The sequence below is a fragment of the Suricata suricatta genome, chromosome 1, assembly GCF_006229205.1.
Source record: "Suricata suricatta isolate VVHF042 chromosome 1, meerkat_22Aug2017_6uvM2_HiC, whole genome shotgun sequence".
NCBI lineage: Eukaryota > Metazoa > Chordata > Mammalia > Carnivora > Herpestidae > Suricata > Suricata suricatta.
In genome coordinates, this window is record NC_043700.1 from 78153843 (window position 1) to 78173267 (window position 19425).

General features: G+C 39.1%; 1 protein-coding gene and 1 non-coding gene across 2 annotated transcripts in view; one reads left to right on the forward strand and one right to left on the reverse strand.

Annotated features, from left to right (window-relative positions):
* FREM3 (FRAS1 related extracellular matrix 3) overlaps positions 1-19425 on the forward strand; it is an 81746-nt gene that overhangs the window by 29193 nt on the left and 33128 nt on the right. The window lies entirely within an intron of this gene.
* Positions 11499-11601, reverse strand: LOC115303738. The gene has a single exon (XR_003914219.1). It is a non-coding gene; the product is annotated as a small nucleolar RNA SNORA15 (small nucleolar RNA).

Here is a 19425-nt window from a genome sequence, read left to right on the forward strand (position 1 = left end):
CAGGATTCATTGTCTCGCCGCTTCGAAGAATGAAGAGGTGGACACAAAATGAGCAGCAGGCGAGAGTTTATTAGAGTATAAGATCAGAAGGGAAGTAGTATGAAAGCTCTCTTTACAGAGAGGGAACATTCAAAAGTGAATGTCCACCACTATAGGCAAGGGTCATTGTGTTATAAGGTTCTGTCTGGCTCTTCCCTCCCCACTCATTCCTTCTCAGGTCCTACCCTCATTGGCTTGGTAGCTCTAGGTGCTGGGTTGTCCATTCCTAATTGGCTCATTTCTATTGTATGAGGGGTGGCCTATGGCCTTAAGTTCCTTGTGGGTCATACTTTTATGGTATACTACTTATTTTTGGTTAAGTCTTTTGTCAAATTCCTGGGAAAAACCTGTGGGGGAGTAGGTGGTGTCAGTTACATTCTTAGAGGAATCTTATGCCTGAGGGGTTTTTTTGTGTGTGGTCAGATGCTCCCAGCATTGTTCCAAAATTCTGTGTTTTTCCCCACCCAGGGACCTCAGGTCCTATCCTTTCCCTGTCTGCCTATTTTATCCTATCTTTTCCTGTCATACTACCTGCAGCCTGTGCCCTCAGAACTTAGTTCCCTGCCTGGGCCACCTGACGTAGAAATGAAAGGAACAGCTCCCCTATAGCTACTCCTACCAGCCATTTCCTCTGTGATTCTCTGATTCCTTCACTTACATATCTCTTTAACTCTGATCTGTGTCATCACTAAGCCCAGCATACTCTGCACAGCTCACTGCAAAGTAGTATGACCTAATGCAGTTTGGAAATACTGTTTCTAGAGTCGTTGTATGGTAAATTCAGTAAAGTTGAGTCTTCTCTTTCTTTTGGCAATAGTTCCAAATGGCAAGGAAACCGGGGTCACTCCAGATTAGTGGGTGTCATAGCTTTAGTCACAGTTGTTTAGGAAGCAACCAGTCATAAATCATATGGCAAAACATAGAAGCCACATTTAATGGAAAGCAAGGGCAGCTAGAAGATTGGAAAGAATTGCATTCACTCTAATTTATCTCTTCCTTTTACTTACCAACTATCATGTTATTACTTACTCATTTCACTCACAGTTACTAATGTTAATTTGTAGACGAAAGATTCCTTAATTTGCTGTTCTAAGTCTGAACTTAAATCAGTGTCTATCTCGCTAGCACACATACTTGCCAGAGTCTAGCTCCAGCAGGTCCAGGGCTCCCTGAAGGATGGACAATGTAGGCGAAAGAGAGAGAGAGCGCGCGTAGGCTTTCTTTCTGATCACTAGGCAGGTATCTCTGCTATCTTGGGGTAGATAGTGTCAGAAATAATTTGAATTGTAGGATACCCAGCCGGTGTCAGGGAATTGCTTGGTAGAATTGGAAAATTACACGCTGAAATTGGTGTCAGCATCATAGCAAACATGCATGGTTTTCACCTCAACCTATCCCACTCACAATACCCAAAGGGACTGAATGTGATGTCTTTTTCTTTCTTTTCCTTTCCTTTCTTTTCTTCTTTCTTACTTTCTTTCCTTCTTTTTTTTTTCTTGCTTTTGTTATTGTTACATAAATTAACACATTTATTATAGACTAGCGATGTTCCAAATGGTGGAGCTTCTACTGGTCTTTTAAGTCCTTCAGTCTTCTGATGGCAGATGTTACTGTGATGGCAGAGGTGGTGTTATAGGTCCGGGCACTACCTGTTTTCATGCAGAAACCACATTGCCAGATCCCCAAAGCTTGTCTTTTTATCTTGGTTTAGCCTAAGAAGGAGCAAGTGTGCTTGGCATGCTGATTAATTTTAATTTTCTTCACCATTTTCCTGAGGGAGGCCCCATAATGGGTTCCATGTTTACTGACAACTCCAACCTTCTTGGTCCGTTAAGCCCTGATGTCACAAACTCTGTCTGAGTCCAGAGAGCCAAATGAAATTTATTTCAATATTCCATTACATTTGCAAGCTCTATTTCCTATTGTTTGTTATGGCTTTTAAAACTCTTATGTATTATTCTTTTTTTCTAAAGACAGGAAAAAGTCCATTTGAATGAACAGTTTAGTTATTTTTAAAACCGTGACTTTAGAGTGCACCAGTAAAACCAAATAAACAGAGAGGAAACTGGCACTTTGCACTGGTTTAATATGAAGCACAAAATGATGAGATGCTATACACAGCTGGGGACTAATGCAAAAATACAAAATATAGAAAAAACATTTTAAACTGTAGTTCTTCAGAGACTAAAATAAATGTAGTGCTAAGAACTGGTCCATGCAAATGAAAATATAATAATATTGACTTCAAGTCCACAATCCCATTCAGTGCTTAACTGATTCTCTTGCCCTGTACCATCTGTCTGTCCCTGCCTCTTCTCCTTTATCTTCTTAGAGGTATAGAGAGAAATACACTTGGTTTTAGGGTGGTCTTTATTTCTTTCTCACAGGTCAGAGGATTTTCTGACGCCCTTATTGGGTTCTCACAATTCTAATTAATATAGAAACCGGTCTTTCTATGGCCCAATGAATTCATTAATAAAAGAAACAGATATATAACATTTAATTGACCACTTTACTAATCAGTACCTGCTGAAATGAAAGCAAAGTTACTCTCTGTTAGTAAATGAATTCTAGGCCTCCAGATTCCAGCATCCTGTGCTGTGCCTCTGACTATGCACAACCCTATCAAAGGCACCAGGGTGCTTACCTGCCCAACCCTGAGCTGTCTTAGCTGAAGTATTTGATATTTGAGAATTGGTATGTGGATCTTTTGTAATGTGTTTTCACCCATCCTGTGAGCTCCTATTGAATTCATAGGAAGTCAAAGATTCTATCTTGCTTGATTCATGTACAGCAAGCGAAATGCTTGAAGAAATTTAGCAAATGATAGAGAAGCTGTCTTATGATGAACGTTAACTCTTTGCTTCCAGAGTCTGTGACAATTGGAGAAGAACTAGCAACGTTTTAAAGAGGGGTGTGAGAGTGGGACATGTTTTAAAAACCATTCAAGGATTGTGTTGATTTTTGTTTAACACTGTGGAGATATATTGTCATCTGTGCTTCTAGAAACACACACACACACACACACACACACACACACACAGAAACCCCACAAAAACAAACAAAAAAATTATTAGGGTTATCTCCTATTTAATTAGTGAACAATATAGAGACATATGAATGTTTTTAAAAGAAATACTGAGACCACTGCAGTGGTCAAATAAAGGAGCACTGAGTTCCCTGACTTACCAGGCAAGGAAATACACATCAGTGAGGACATTCAGGGCAGTTCACTGAAGAGGGGGAGTGGGGGACACATGTGTCCCAGAAAGGGGAAGTTCACTATGTTAGTGCTAATTAAGGACTAAAGCTTACATACAGGAGAGGGTGAAATGATTCCATAGTACTGATATAACTGATTAAAACAGCTCCCATTGTTCATTGACCACAGAAGACTCTTCATTTGAGCTGATGAGGATCTAGCATATCAGTCGTTGCTCATCTTTAGCTGGTGGGTGCTTTAAATTCATAACAGTTTCAGCTAAGGCTGTTTAGAACCAACTGTGGGAGTTACAGTATTTACTTTTGATATCTCTTAGGCAAGAGCTACTGCAGGTACGAAGTTCATTTATAGTCCCTCCTACTGATCTTCATCTATATAGACAAAACACAGCGATTACAGAAGGATATGCAAATTATCATATTTTCAGGTCTACACCATGATTTTGATAAGGGGAGGTAATTTCATATAATATCACTATCTTTATCAGAGACCCTTCAGACTCCTTTTGTTACAGAATCATCAGATGGTTGAAATACGTACCATAATTATGATTTTGCTAACAATTGACATGACAACAGCGATAATTAGGAACAAGGAGAGAAAGAGCATAACTAATGTGTATAGAATACCCCCAACTAGCTTCCTGTTTTGCCAAGCCCGAACTCTGAAAGTAGATCCCATAGGTTGGTTTGTTCAATTTCAACAACCAGTTGTTTTGTTCTGAGTTTTATGCGAGTCCCATGGACTGGTCTTAGAACTTTCACCAGGAAGCAACAAAAGGTGCTAACCAGTGTGAAAACAGAATTTCAATTTGCCATTAAACAAACTGGAGCAATTCTGTTAACTAATACTGTCATAGCAAGTACACGGAGTCTCATGTATTAATGATCTATTGCATATATAGTTTCATATGCAAGAACAAGGTGAGAGAAGGATTTGTATATAGCTCTCTTTTTATTTTTATTTTTGTTTTTGTTTTTGAGAGAGAGAGTGTGTGTGAGCAAAGGAGGGAAAAAGGGAAAGGGAACAAAAGAATCTTACCTAGGTTCCACGCCCAGCATGGAGCTTGTTATATAGCTTGATCTCAACACCATGCCACCCATATCTGGACCCATACCTTAAACCACTTATTAAAATTAAGTCAAAATGGATTACAGGGGCTTAGTCAATTCAGCAGTTAAGCATCCAACTCTTGATGTAGGCTCTGGTCATGATCTCACGGTCATGAAATGGAACCCCATGACTGGCTCCATGCTGACAGTACAGAACCTGCTTGGGAGTCTCTCTCTCCCTCCCTTTGCCCCTTCCCTGCTTTTGTGCATAAGAATATGTGCATTGTCTCTTTCTTTCTCTCTCTCAAAATACACAAATAAACCTTAAAAAATGGATTATAGACCTAAATGTAATCCCTGAAACCATGAAACCCTACAAGAAGACATAGGGACAAAGTTCTTGACATGAGTACTGGTAATGATTTTTCAGATATGATGTCTAAAACACAAGCTACAAAATCAAAAGGAACTATCAAGAAAGTGAAAAGATAACCTACCAAATGGGGGGAGGGCTGGAAACCATAGATTTGGTAAGGAGTTAATATCCAAAATATATAAAGAACTCATACAACTCAATAGCAAGCAAGAAAGAAAGGGGAGGGGGAACCCATTTTTAAAAAGTGGGCAAAGGACCTGTACAGATATTTCTCCAAAGAAGATATATGAGGAGCCAACAGGCACATGAAAAGATGCTCAACATCACTAGTCCTTGGGGAAATGCAAATCAAAACAACAATGACACCGCCTCCTTCCTGTTAGAATGCCATCATTACAAACACAAGAAATAACCGAAGCTGGTGTGGATGTGGCCAAAGTGAACTCCTTTGCGCTGCTGGTGGGATTGTGAGACAGTCACTAAGGAAACAGTATGGAGGTTCCTCAAAAGAACTAAAAATAACATATGATCCAGCTTCTGGGAATATATTCAAAGGAAACAAAAACACTAATAAAAAGATCTGTGCATCCCCACATTGACAGCACCATTATATACAATAGCCAAAACATGGCAATAATCTTAGTGTCTGTCAGTGGACAAATGGATATAGAAGTTGTGGTAAATATACACAATGGAATATTATTTAGCCATAAAACATGGAAATCCTACCATTTCCAAGAACATGGATGGACCTTGAAGGCATTATGCTAACTAAAATAAGCCAGACAGAGAAAGACAAATACTTAAATGTGGAATCTAAAAAAGAAAAAGGAATTAGACTTGTGGTTACCAGAGGTGGATTGATGGGGGAGGGGGAATCAGAGGAAGGTGGTCACAAAGTACTAGCTTCTAGTTATAAGATAAATAAGCACTAGGGATGTAGTGTTTTTGACGACTGAGTTAACACTGCTGTTAACTCAGCAGGAATATACAGGAAATTTGCCATGAGACTAGATCGATCCTAACAGTTCTCATCACAAGAAGAATATTTTCCTTTTTTTTTCTTCTTCCTTTTCTTTTCATTGTACCTCTATGAGGAAATAGATGTTAGCTGAACCTATTGTGGTAATCATCTCACAATCTATGTAAATCAAGCCATCATGTATACCTTAAACTTTTCTCAATTAAACTGGGCAGTAAGAGGGGAGGGAAGGATGGGTAATGAGAATTTAAATCTTGTGAAGGGTCTTGTTAACACTCCCAGTTGACATTTCTCGTTCTCTGGGTTAGCATTAATTTAACTTCCACAAAGGGGAAATAAACAAGAGCCTGTGTACCCAGGTATGGTCTCAAGAGGAATGCAGAGGTTTTCCAAAGGCTGCGGTGATGATCCGAGGTTGCCTGGTGAACAGGAGGAGCAGAGGAAGAGCATCACATCCAGAATGGGATGTGAAACAGGAGTATAACTAAAGATAACTTAGTTACGATAAGGCGTTGCTCAGAAGCTCAGATATAGCTAATATTTTCACACCGGTGAGGCCGAATCTACGACTGCGATCAAATGCATTTAGAACTTTCAGGGAAACCTAACAGTTATCAAACCTTTTTTGATACATTTGTTTTTCATCAATGACATTCTCTTGGTTTACTATCCTAATTAAAATGTGAAATTTACTCCATTTTGTAAAATGAAGATTTGAAAGCCACAGAATTTAGATTTAGAAAAAAATCCTGATCCTTAGCTTCAGAAAATGTATCAGGATATATTCTAACACTTTAAGGAATGATTGCGAACGCATCCCTTCTACAACTCAAATTTTTCCCTGGAGAATTTTTGAATGGCTACTAGGTATATTTTATATAAAAATACTTTTCAACCTTTGTGTCATATCGCTAAACTTTCCTAGCATTTTTAAGCAGTTGTAAAGGTTTCATCAGTTTTATAAACATAGATTTTTCTTTTCCATCTGATATTGTCTTTTTTGAAAGTTCTGAGTTTAAAGTTTCATAAAAGCTCTTTGGTCAAATAAGGCAGATTAAAATGGTTCATCTCTGTCACTGGGGAAAGGGGGAAATTCTTCCTAGAGAATTCATGTTGCAATGGCTGTGTGCTAAATGCGTCTGACTAGATTAAAACTAGCAAACAAAACAGGAAGACAGGATCCAAACAACTAAATATAATTCAAAGGACATGTTGGGAGATGCTTGCATCTAGAATACTTTCAGACAAACTTAATGTATCAGAGGGAAAGGGGGAGAGCAGGTATCATGGGGATAGTATTAGTCACCATTCTCCAGAAACACAGAACAGTAGGAGTAGGAGTTGTGTGAGGATGGGGGTGGGGGGGGGGTGAGTGTGTGTGACAGACAACAGAGACAGAGACAGGGAGGTATTGGTTCACACAGTTGTGCTAGCAAATCTGAAATAGGCAGTATAGGCCAGCAAGTGGCAACTGAGGCAGGTTTTTATGTTGCAGTCTGAGTTAGAATTGCTTCTTCTTGATGAAACCTGTCATTGCTTTTAAGACCTTCAGCTGATTAGATGAGGGCCACCCCCACATTATGCATTACTTAAATTCAGCTGATTGTAAATGTTAATCACACTAAAGAATACCTTCATGACAATGTCTAGACTAGTGTTTGACAAAAACACTGGGCACCATCATCTAGCCAAGGTGACACATAAAATCAACTTACATCACAGCAACAGTTTTGTCAAAACGTTGTTTGTTTGTTTGTTTAAATTCAATGGGGCACCTGTGTGCCTCAGTAGGTTAAGCATCTGACTCAGGTCATAATCTCAGAGTTGGTGAGTTTAGGCCCTGCATTCAGGCTCTGAGCTGACAGCCCAAAGCCCAAGAGCCTGCTTCGGATTCTGTCTTTCTCTCTCTGCCCTCCCCTGATTGTGTTCTCTCTCTCTTTCTCAAAAATAAATAAATAAACATTTTAAAAATAAAAAATAAATTCAAGTTAGTTAGCTTACAGTGTAGTATTGGCTTCAGGAGTAGAACCCAGTGATTCATTCCTTATGTATAACACCCAGTGCTCATTCTAAAAAGTGCCCTCCTTAATGCCTACCACCCATTTGGCCCATCCCCCACTGAAAGCCCCTCCAGCAACCCTCAGTTTGCTCTCTACCATTAAGAATCTCTTATGGTTTGCCTCCCTCTCTGTTTTTATCTTATTTTTCCTTCCCTTCCCCTATGTTCATCTGCTGTTTCTTAAATTCCATATATGAGTGAAATCATATGACACTTGTCTTTCTCTGACTGACGTATTTCATTTAGCATAATACACTCCAGTTGCATTCATGTTGTTGCATGTGGCAAGATCCCATTCTTTTTGATGGCTGAATAATATTCCTGGTGGGTATGTGTGTGTGTGTGTGTGTGTGTGTGTGTGGTATCTATCTATATAGGTATAGATATAGATATACCACATCTTTATCCACTCATCAGTCAGTGGACGTTTGGGCTCTTTCCATACTTTGGCTGTTGTTGACAGCGCTGCTATAAACATTGGGGTGCATGTTGGGTTGCTCTCCTCTTGAAGCAGACTACAGATCTGCCTTCAGCACCACTCAAATCCCGTGCACGGGAGAAAAGTAGCCACATGTGTCTTAAGAAGTGTTTCTGCTCTGTTCCCTAGAGATACTTACTCCCAGGCTGTTGTGTCAGCCAGTATTAATATATAGAAAGAAATTCAGAATCTGGAAAATTATGGAAATAATAATTTTGGAAAGGGTAATCTTGATAAAAATAGCATATTTTGATCCTTGATTCATGACTTCTGCATGGGCCTGCCTAGGAAACCCAAAAGTCAGTTTAGTCTAATATAACTGTGGAAACTCCATGCTGGGGACCTGGGGTTAAGGGGCCATCATATTTTTGTTCTATTGTTGGTGCCATAAAATTCATATGCTCTTATCTTAGTAGGAAAATATTTTCTTTCCTAATAAACACCAAGGAACACTTTTTTAAAGAAATCATATGCCTTACAGATTGTGCTTTCATCTTATTATTTTAAAAAGAGCAAAATTATAAAATATATTATCAGTGTTGTTATTATGCCTGCTTAGAATCATAGACCTGAAGACCGGAAATGACTCAGAAGTTGTACCCATTTTTATGTTTCAGCATGTTCAGTGAAAGCCATGGGAGTAAAGCATTACCTTGAGATTGTATTGTAAACTTCACGGGAGCTACTAGACTGGATGCCCTTCAGGCAAAGAATAAACTGAGAAGCCCCTTGGTAGATGCTGCTTATGGAATCACCCTTCCTTAGGTTTCAGATTTTTAAAATATAGTGTATAGAAATACTATCTCATCTTCTAGAAGCTGGAAAGAGCTCATGTAAACACAAAAACGAAGTGGAAATTCAGGAGAGGCAGATATATGGGAAGGGTAGGATGAAGGAAACAGAGACAGGCTTTGACAAAGCAAGCACACCCACACACAGCAGGAAGGAATAAGCATGAAGGGAAAACACAGACAGACACAAAGCTTAGACAGTTCTGTGTGTGTTAAACCCCACCCACAACATTTCTTTCCACATTTGAATGTCTCCTAATCATTATATATAATAGCAGCCAATGTTAAATTATGCAGCAGCATCATTCATAAAATATATAATCCAAAGTCTTCAAAACAAATTTTGTCTCATAAAGTATATCTTAAGTGACTGTTATAATGAATTTCCCTTACCATTACTACAACAATGGGTTCAGTATGTCACTGACCTATTAACGATGACCTATTCTGCCATTTTTATTCTGTGAATCTATAGCCTCATTCAACATGATGTGTAATAGAACCACCTCCATTTTCCATAAGGGCCTATGAGATTTATGGATTTGGCATTCGATTGCTTTAGTAGAATCTACTGGGACTATTTATAGCTTGTGCAATAAAAAAGGCATTTTTATTTCTAGAAAATAAATACTTTACCCAAGAGTTTGTAAGTTGAGTGGAAGCTTTTCATTTATCTAGCAATTGTTGATTTGTGGTCTGGCAGAAAGGAATTGCTGACAAATCAAATGCTTCCTCTGGGGAGAAAAAAAGCTCTGCATATATTCTTTGCCTGATAAGTACTTGCCAAGAACTAGGCTAATGACATCTGTTGGCTCTCTGGCTTGCCCATTTTTGTAATGCCTGGACTAACAATGGAGATGACACAGAGCTAGGCTGTGGTTTACTTTACCTTCCAACCTTTCTCCCTGATTATTATCTTGTCAGACCTAGGAAGAACTCAGCCAAACGTCATTTCCCCACTCATTTAGAGCTTTGTTAGATGGTTCCAAGATTTGACCAAACCCACTTACAAGACTATGTCAATACACTTGGCTCTACAGTCTGGGCTGTGATGAGTAGAACTTTATTCTTATGTCTCCACAAAGCTTTCTTTTGACCCTTTTTTCAGTGGATCCTCCCTTCCCAATACTTCCAAATTAAATTGCTCTTGAAACAGTCTTATATCTCCTTTGGGCTAACTGTGGACATAACTGGGATGGGGATCAACATTTATCTCTTTCTTTGTAGGACAATAAATGATTCTGGTTTTCACACCCACTATTTCAGAGCTGCTTGTTGCTGATATTAGAGTAGATGCTCTGGGGGGAGGGGGGTGTCCTGTGTTAAACATCAATTTTAAAAACCTGTAGGGGCTTAGTTTGGTTGGAATCACATCTTCCTAAGGTATAGAGTATATTATGGCTCTTCAGGAAATATTACTTTCATTACATATACATAACAATTTTTATTATACTATCTCATTCCTTTTTTTCTGTTGGGTTGGGGAAAGGAGAGAAATGCTAACTTACAAAGCAAATAAAACTGTAGAATCATTTTTTTTTAAATTAAAAGACATATATAAAAGCAGTCCATTTCTTGAGAATTCAGTATAATCACCACAATGTTAATATTGCACTTGAAAGCAATATAAACAACATATCAAATAGCAAACTAGCCCAATTTAACTAGTATTTAGAACCCTTTGCAAGTTCCTAGTATTAATTCATTTATTTGTATCCACTTTTAAAAATAATGTGCTATAAAAAAAGCTTAGCATACCATTATAGGCATTTTGTTATTTCTTAAGTTTATGTTTTCATTAATTCATGAATTATTTTATTCATTTATTTAAATATAATTTATTGTCAATTTAGCTAATATACAGTGTATACAGTGTGCTCTTGGCTTCAGGAGTAGATTTCTGTGATTCATTGCTTACATACAACACCCAGTGTTCATCTAACAATTGTCCCTCTCAATGCCCATCGCCCATTTTTCCCTTCCCCATGGCCCCCATTAGCTCTCAGTTTGTTCTCTATATTGAAGAGTTTCTTGGGGTGCCTGGGTGGCTCAGTCGGTTAAACCTCCAACTTCAGCTCAGGTCATGATCTCACGTTCGTGGGTTCGAGCCCCGTGTCAGGCTCTGTGCTGACAGCTCAGAGCCTGGAGCCTGCTTCAGATTCTGTGTCTTCCTGTCTCTCTGCCCCTCCCCCTCTCATGCTCTGTCTCTCTCTGTCTCAAAAATAAATAAAACATTAAAAAAAACTTTAAAAAAATGAAGAGTCTCTTATGTTTGCTCCCTCACTGTTTGAAACTATTTTTTTCTCTTTCCTTTCCCCCATAGTCTTCTGTTAAGTTTCTCAGATTTCACGTATGTGTGAAAACATATGGCATCTGTCTTTCTCTGACTTATTTCACTTTGCATAATACCCTCCAGTTCCATCCATGTTGTTACAAATGACAAGTTTCCATTCCTTCTCATTGCTGAGTAGTGTTCCATTGTATATATACACCACATCTTCTGTATCCATTCATCAGTCATCGCAGGCATTTCAAAGGGAAGACTTTACTTTTGCACGGTGTCTGGCTGTGTAAGAAAAAGAACACCGTATTCAGTCATGCCTTCTACTATCTCATTTCTAATGCCAATTAAGCACAAACTTATATGTCCATTGTCATGTGATCAGTTTCTAGAAAGTGAGCAGAACACTGGACTGTAGGGGGGGTTAAATAATATATACAATGGAAATATAAAACAGTATTTTTATGATTTTTAAAAGATATATCTAGAACTAGACCCTCAAGCTTAAAGGTCAGTCCACAGCCTGCACACACGGTATTTTGTAGAAGTAGCTCTAAGCTAAGTATAACAACCTAGAGTGCACATTCTGGCTCTCTTTCTAACGAGAATAAAACCACAGGTCCATATGTTGATATCACTAGGCTTTAAAAAAACATTATCTACATTTTTATGAGGCAAGGTATATTTACAAACTGTACCTAGGTCAAACCATTGGTAGTGCTTATTCTATTCTTTAAATCTATGTTTAGGTCAGCTCTTCTCCAGAAGGCAGTCAGTCATTCTACAGGTATTTATTGAGCCCTTGTAAGTTCTGTGCCAAGTGCTAGGAACTCCAGGATGAAAATAAGCTACTGATATGGAAAGAGAACCAGACCTAGAGACAATTCACTCTAATACTAGCAAAAAGATACGTGCATGAGCGACAGAAATAAGCCATCACCCAGGGAAGTTTCCCCAAGGAGTGATGCTCAAACTGGGCCTTGAAGGATGACTAAGAATTTTTAGAGCTGTGAAGTCAAACCATTAGCTTCACAAATTGCACATAACTTAGACTAAGCTAACTCATAGACTCCAAAGGCAGCAAGAGAGGTAGGAGATGATGGGGGTGGGGAGGGTGCGGTGGAAAGGATCCTGATCATAGAGGTCTTTGCATACTTTTAAATTAATTGAATAACTATGTGACCTTGAGTGAGGCACAGTTACTGAACCACAGGCACTTCACTTGTCGAATGTCAAGTATGCCCACTTCCTTCCTTCAAGCTGGTGGTAAGCATTGGATTTTTCATATGATATCACAGGTATGAAAGGATTCAGTTGTAATATGCCAGTGGGGTTAAGATCACACCTCTGGATGTGCCAGCGCACCTCTGGACCCAAAGAGTTTGTGTGCCTTCCCAAGAACTCACCCTCCTTACATACATAGAGGCCTCCTGAGAGCTTAAAGTTTGCATTTGATTTATCAAGTTGCACCAACTTACGCTGAGCAATACTATTTTTCCAAACTGGGACATAATAAGTTAATATGTTTTCTTTATTGCTGTGATAGCACCACCTACCAAGGGGGAAAGAAAGAATTATGGAATGTTAAACCTGGAAGGAACTTAGAAAGTTTTTAATTCCATCCTTCTTCAGAGAGAAGAATAATGATGTTCTGTGAAAGATCCCGTTGCTTTTTCTGGGTCTATCTAGATTGTATCCAAAAATAAGAATGATTATTCTGACCTCTGAAGAGAAATTTGCTATACGTATTGCATTGCACTGCATCACATCACATTGCATTACCTTGCCTGGCCTTGCCTTGCCTGGCATTGCATTCTCTGGAAGAAAGAGTTTGCTTCAACAGCCTCCTTGAATCCTATACAGTCTTAGAATGAAGAAGGCACAATGTTTTCTCTTTTCCAGTTCTGCCATGTGGAGCCCCAACTCCCAAAGAGAAATGGCCATTGCATGTGATCATGCAATTGGTGTATTTTTACTTCCTACCAGTTGGAAACTTCTGATGATACAGTCTTATCCTTTTTCTAATATTCTAAAGTCTTGCTTTGAGAGTACTTTGGGTAGTTTTGTTTTGTGTCAAGAGTAGGATGTGGTACTGCTATTGAAGCATGCAAAAGAATCTAAGAAAAGCTTCTGGTCTTTATTTTTTCCCACTGCTTCCACTGTGCTAATACTGAAAACTCTATTTTAAGAACGCGAAAAAGGGCACAGATAACTTGTATTGTTACACGTAGCAGGGAAGTGTTGGGTATTTAGTTCTCAAAATGAAGAGCCAAATTTATCCTCAGGAAAGTTTGGGGGCATCTCCAAAAAGAATACCAAGCACCTCTGTCGCACTGCATTACACCTGCCACCCCTGCGGCCCCTCCCATCCACTGGGTGAGCACAAAGACCTCTCCCTCCATCACCTGCCCCCACATTCCCAAAGACTGCATAAGTGGATATAGAAACATGATCTTGGAGATAACATTGCTGTAGCTTAGAAGAACACAACGAAAGAAATGACTGCAGAGCTCTGTTTGCTCTTTAGTTTCCCCCTCCTTTTCTGAAAAACCTGATACGTGGTTGCACACAACAATCTGTTGTTCCTCAAGAAGAGAATGGACATGCACCTGTGTGTTGGGGACTCCAGGAGGAAGGCCTCCTCTCCTTCCCTGCTTTGGGTCATGAGTGGTTGCACCCAGAATCACTGATGGAAGAATTAGGCAGGTCCATGGAATTACTGAATAGAAATGAATCATGCAAGAGAAAAGGGGGTGGAATCATATCCTTGTGCAGGAAGTAGATGTGGGGTGTCATGCCCAACAAAGTATATTTTTCAAATTGCTACCCACAGCTTCAGGAACACTAGAGACAGCTAGGGGAAGACAATGGAAATCTGCCCGACATGCAATTTGACTTTTTCTCTTACCTAATTTTGCTAATTCTTCTATCTCAATTTACTTTCTTTTCTCTGAAATTATAACTCTACTGGGGAAGAATACATTATATTTATGATATTTCTGTTCTGTCAATGTGCAACTCAGCTGCACACATCAAACCTCAAACACTTTTCATCACAATGAGACACTGTGAGGCATTTTCCAAAGACAAATGATATTAACTGATACTACATGATAATTGATAGTGATAGGTATATGATGAGGAGGTGCTTATAGGAGTCAGATACATCTTAAAGTTGGTAGCTGGAGAAGTTGCTTATGACAAGCTATTTGAAAATATCATGAAGTATTAAAAAGCATGAGTATAAGATTAGAGTTTCATTGGGTAAATTATTAAACATTTAAGATCAAATATCCTATTCAATTAAATCTTATTTTTGAAGCTCAAGGCCATAAGCCATTAACATTTGACAATGGCTGCTACCTTATCATTTAGTACTTGATTTGACTCATTTGAGAGTCAGCGTTTATTTGTTTTTTATTTTTCTTTTTTCTCAATGTGGAATGCTTTATGAATTTCTGTGTCATCCTCATGCAGGGCCAGGCCAGTGTTCTCTGCATTGTTTTAATTTTGGTATATTTAGTATATGTGCTGCTGAAGCAAGCATGAGAGTCAGCATTTATTTTAGATATATTTTCAAAATTGTCTTTAACAATACATAAACTATTTTTCATTTTAAGGTTTTTTTCCAATTATTGCATTTGAAAAGAAGAGATTATATCAGAAACTAGAATTGGTATATAAATTACATCAAATTAGATCATCCTGAATATAGTATTTGGGTGAAATACTTAGAATATATTTCCTTTTTTTTAACTCAATGGGTGATATTTATGAAAATGTAAATGCATTATACCCTTCAATCCAAGAAGCTAGATATTCTGCAGTTGAATATTTTTTCTCCATTGTTACTTCCAATTGCTTTCTAAGCCATTGCCATTCCGAAATTCACTTTTCTACTTCTCTTCAGATCACTGTGGTCTCAGATCATTTCCTCGTCCAGAGTGGTCCTGTCAGTTCCTATTCCCTGACTCCCGTCTCTTCCATCTTGTTTGCCTCTTATTTTTCTTCTTTTTCATTGGCAGATTGCATACTTCCTAGCCCAGAGCTCCAGACGTATCAGGCACTCAGAGCATGTTGGTTCTGTTTACCCCCACCCTACATCCCCCATTATGAGCTTATATGTTCTGTTTTGAACATCAGAGCATTGATTTTGTTCTACATAGTTTGCTTCTTAATAATTCATTCTCCTGACTCATGAAGAACAAAAAGAACTTAATAATAATAGCTCAAACCATAACAATGACGTGCCCACACTCTCCTACCTACACGGTCTCTCCCATCCAGTGCCTCCTGTGCCCCTATCTTTATCTCAGTCTTTCAGATCAGGGAGCAGGGATGAAGGCACCTGCCACGGCACAGAGATCACATGTGGGAGGGCTGCCCCTGGTCTTCCCACCTAAACCTAACAACCTGATGCTTCCACTTAGACAGCTGCCCAGAAAAAAAGGGTGATGGTAAATCAGATCCCACAAATATCACTCTTGTCCCCAACTTTAAACTCTGATTTTTCCACAGGAAAAATAGTTTTAATGTGCTTGATATTGCATCCTTCAAATTTTCATGAGATTCACTTAGATTCAGGCTACCTTCTAAAGTCAGTGGTGGAATGGTTGATTATCAATGCCAAATTCAAATCCGAAATGTTTCATTTGTCATACTCCTAAAACAGTAGTATGAAACATAGGAAAGTTTTTTTTTTTTTATCAGAGTCGCATTAAATTCTTTAATTTCATTGGCATCGATGGTTCTCAATGAGAGATTCTTTTTCTCCCTAGCGGACATTTGTCAATGTCTAGAGACAATTTGCTTTTATTGTTACAATTGGAGGACAGGAATGGGTGAGAGACTGCCATTGGTGTCTAGTAGGTAGAGGTCAAAAATGCTGCTGAACATCCTAAAGTCCACAGGACAGCCCCCTCACAACAAAAAATTATCCACCGTAAATGTGAGAAGTATTGAGGCTGAAAAACGCTGCCCTAGAGTATAATTGGATATATAGCTGTGTCGTTGATATAGCAAATAACAAAGTAGCATCTTTTGATAAGAAGATTATGGTTATGCTTGAAACGTTCTTTTTTTTACTTCTGGATGGTAGTTTTATATCAGACTTCCACATTGTGATGAAACTAACTCAAAGGCTTCTTATTCCCATTCTGTTATTTATTTTCCTTCACTGGCTCCCAATGGCAACTATTCCCAATGTTTAGTTCTTGATCTTCTTTTTTTTTAATTTTTTACAATTACTTCTTCATTGAAGTACATGACATAGTCTACTCAAAGTCTTACATAAATTGGACTTTCATACCATCCAATATCTGCACTCTTATTCGTTATACATTAAGCCACCTCTCATTATTTGGGATGTAATTGTTAATGAATTAGCTGGCTGGCTGCCTGCTTCTGGGCCCAAGGGAAGAAGCTGCACCTGTGAAGAATGCTTCCAACTGAAGCCTGGGAGGGCACAGCTAAGGCCTGGGCAACCATCCTCTCAGGACCCCACTGGGAGGGACCATCATCACACCCCCCACCACCTCTCCTCCTCAGAATTACCTGATGTCAAAAGCTAAGGGTCTAGTAACTGACCCTCACAGGTGGGGCCTCCATCTTAGCAGGGGCTCCCTGCCCATTCCAACTTCCTCCTCTTTCTTATTCTGCAATCCCTCCTACCCCACTCCCAACCCTTTCCCCAGCAAGTGATGGTGCATAGCCAACCAGTAGGAGAGGCTAAGTCGGAACCACACATGCAAGGCAAGGTGACTGGTAGAGACCAAGTCCTTTCCTCCATGTTGCTCCTGGCTTGGTGTTTCAAAGTCCAGGGACCAACTGGTCTGAGAGAGTAGAAAAGGGCAAGGCCTGAATCAGCTTCTTCAGGGTCCCAGGATGTCTGATGTCAGGTGCTCAGCCTGGATCCTATGACTATAAAGACAGTATCTAAGAGTCAGTGGCTGCCAAAATGTAAAAATTGTATAATGTAGGAACACCCAGATGGCTAAGTCAGTAAAACATCTGACTCTTGATTTTGGCTCAGCTTATGATCTCATGGTTTCATGAGTTCGAGCCCCCCATTGAGCTCCACACTGATTTTTAGACTCTTGTTTGGGATTCTCTCTCTCCTCTCTCTCTGCCCCTCCCCAGCTTGGGCTCTCTCTGTCTCTCTCAAATAAACTTAAAAAAATTATAAAAATTGTAAAACATATATTTAGCTCTTTATTGTTATTTTCAAAAACTGGACTTTAAAACTCCCTTTTAGAGACTCCTGGTATCACAGTACACCCAAATATACATTCCTTGCCTTTGTCCCTTCCTGAAACTTTTCCCCATATATTCAAGTATCCAAAATAGCTGATGAACTTTTCCTTTGGACTTCTTATCATCCCTTCAAAGCCAAATCTGAAATTAAACTCCCAAGCTGTCTTCCCCTCCTAACTTCTCTATATCTGCTCACATTACACAATTCTTCCAGCTGCCCGATTTAAGTTCAGAGTCATCTCTGACAGCTTTTCCCACACGTTCTGGCTTCTCATCCGCCAGCCCTGTCAATTCCCCTTTATCCTCTCTAAGCTGTCCTTTTCCTCTCCACTGTCACTGCCAGTGTTAAGCCCTTACTGTCTCATGAAATCTGTCCACATCCTCTCTGAAAAAAACTATACCTTGTGTCAAATGACAAAAATAACACATTGAGCAACCAGTTTGATATCCTTTATTCAAGAGAAAGCAACTCATGGACCGGGGGAGTCAGTGCCTCACAAGCAGTGGAACGCTGTTCCCCAGGGACATTAGAAGAGGTAACTCGGAAACAGAGCATGGTTGGCTGGGAGGTTGGGGGTTTCCTTATAAGGCTCGCAGGTCTAGAGTAAGGTAAACTAGCCAAAGTTGAGTTTGAGGCCTGCAATTGGTGTACGTTGGATTTTGTTGACAGGTAATTCTGGTAAGTGCAGGCTGACTTAGGTTTAGATTTTGTGACATGGACTAGACCCGTGGGGGACCTCTATTTTGTGGGGCCTGATATACAAATTATCTTTATCACTTGCATGTCTTTTGATCCACAACACTTAGCACAAATCTTAGTACTGTGTCTGCTGATTGGTTGGAATTTAAAGTAATTATTTATATAATGTGTAAATGAGCAAATAAATGATCTTCTGTACCTAACTGATATATACATTTAAAAACACTGATTTGTACCTATTTTCTCTTGCTTCTCCATTAAATTATGTGCATCAACGTCAGTATAACCTTAATGTGACCAGTTTCTTTGAGTGCCTACTGTGTGCCAGGCATCATGCTAGTCATTTTTATCTTCACTATCCAGGGTAATCCTTACAAATCTGAAGAAGATATTATTCCTGTAATTTGTATTGTTATTGTGCTCATTTAACAATCAAGGAAGCTATAATTCAAAGGTACTTTGTAACTTTTCTGAGTCCATATAGCTAAATAGTAGCAGAGTGGTCACTTGACGCTATATACAAAGTCCCTGCTATTTCTGTCCTACCTAGCTGCTGCTTAGTATTATCTGTACATTTTATTAAAGGAATCTGAGTACAGAACAATTACTGGAGACAAGAATGTAAAAGGGCCCTCTACTATTTTCACCTAGTTTTTGCATTCTACTATTAAAGACAAGTACCATTTAGATAGCTAAATCTCAAAGCACTTTTCTCTAAGAATTGCCTTCCTCCTCAACCTCACACTGCAGCCAGGCCACACCTAATAACACCACAGCTACCCAGACCCACGCTTGGCCACTGAAATGCCAAGAAGCTAATCTATCTCTGCTGGTCATGTGAAATAAAGATAAGCAAACTCAGGATGTATGGGACCACATTCAAGGACAAGTGGAGAAAGCTAGCTGGTCTTCAGAGAATACAGAATGAAGCAAACAGCCAGAGAGAAGTCTAACAAGAAGCCATATGGGCAGAGATGTAGGGTAGCCACTAGGGTCTAAAGATTTTCAGACCCACTTTTTTGAGAAATCTGCATCATATACATTTTGGATGTGAAAATATTCTTACCTCTACTTGTTGACCCTTTTTCATCATGGACTTTTTGATTCAGTCGGTCTTGTTTGCAATAAATTTTGCCCCTTTCCCTTTTTTAAAAAAATGTTCATTATTTTTGGGACGGAGAGAGAGAGCAAG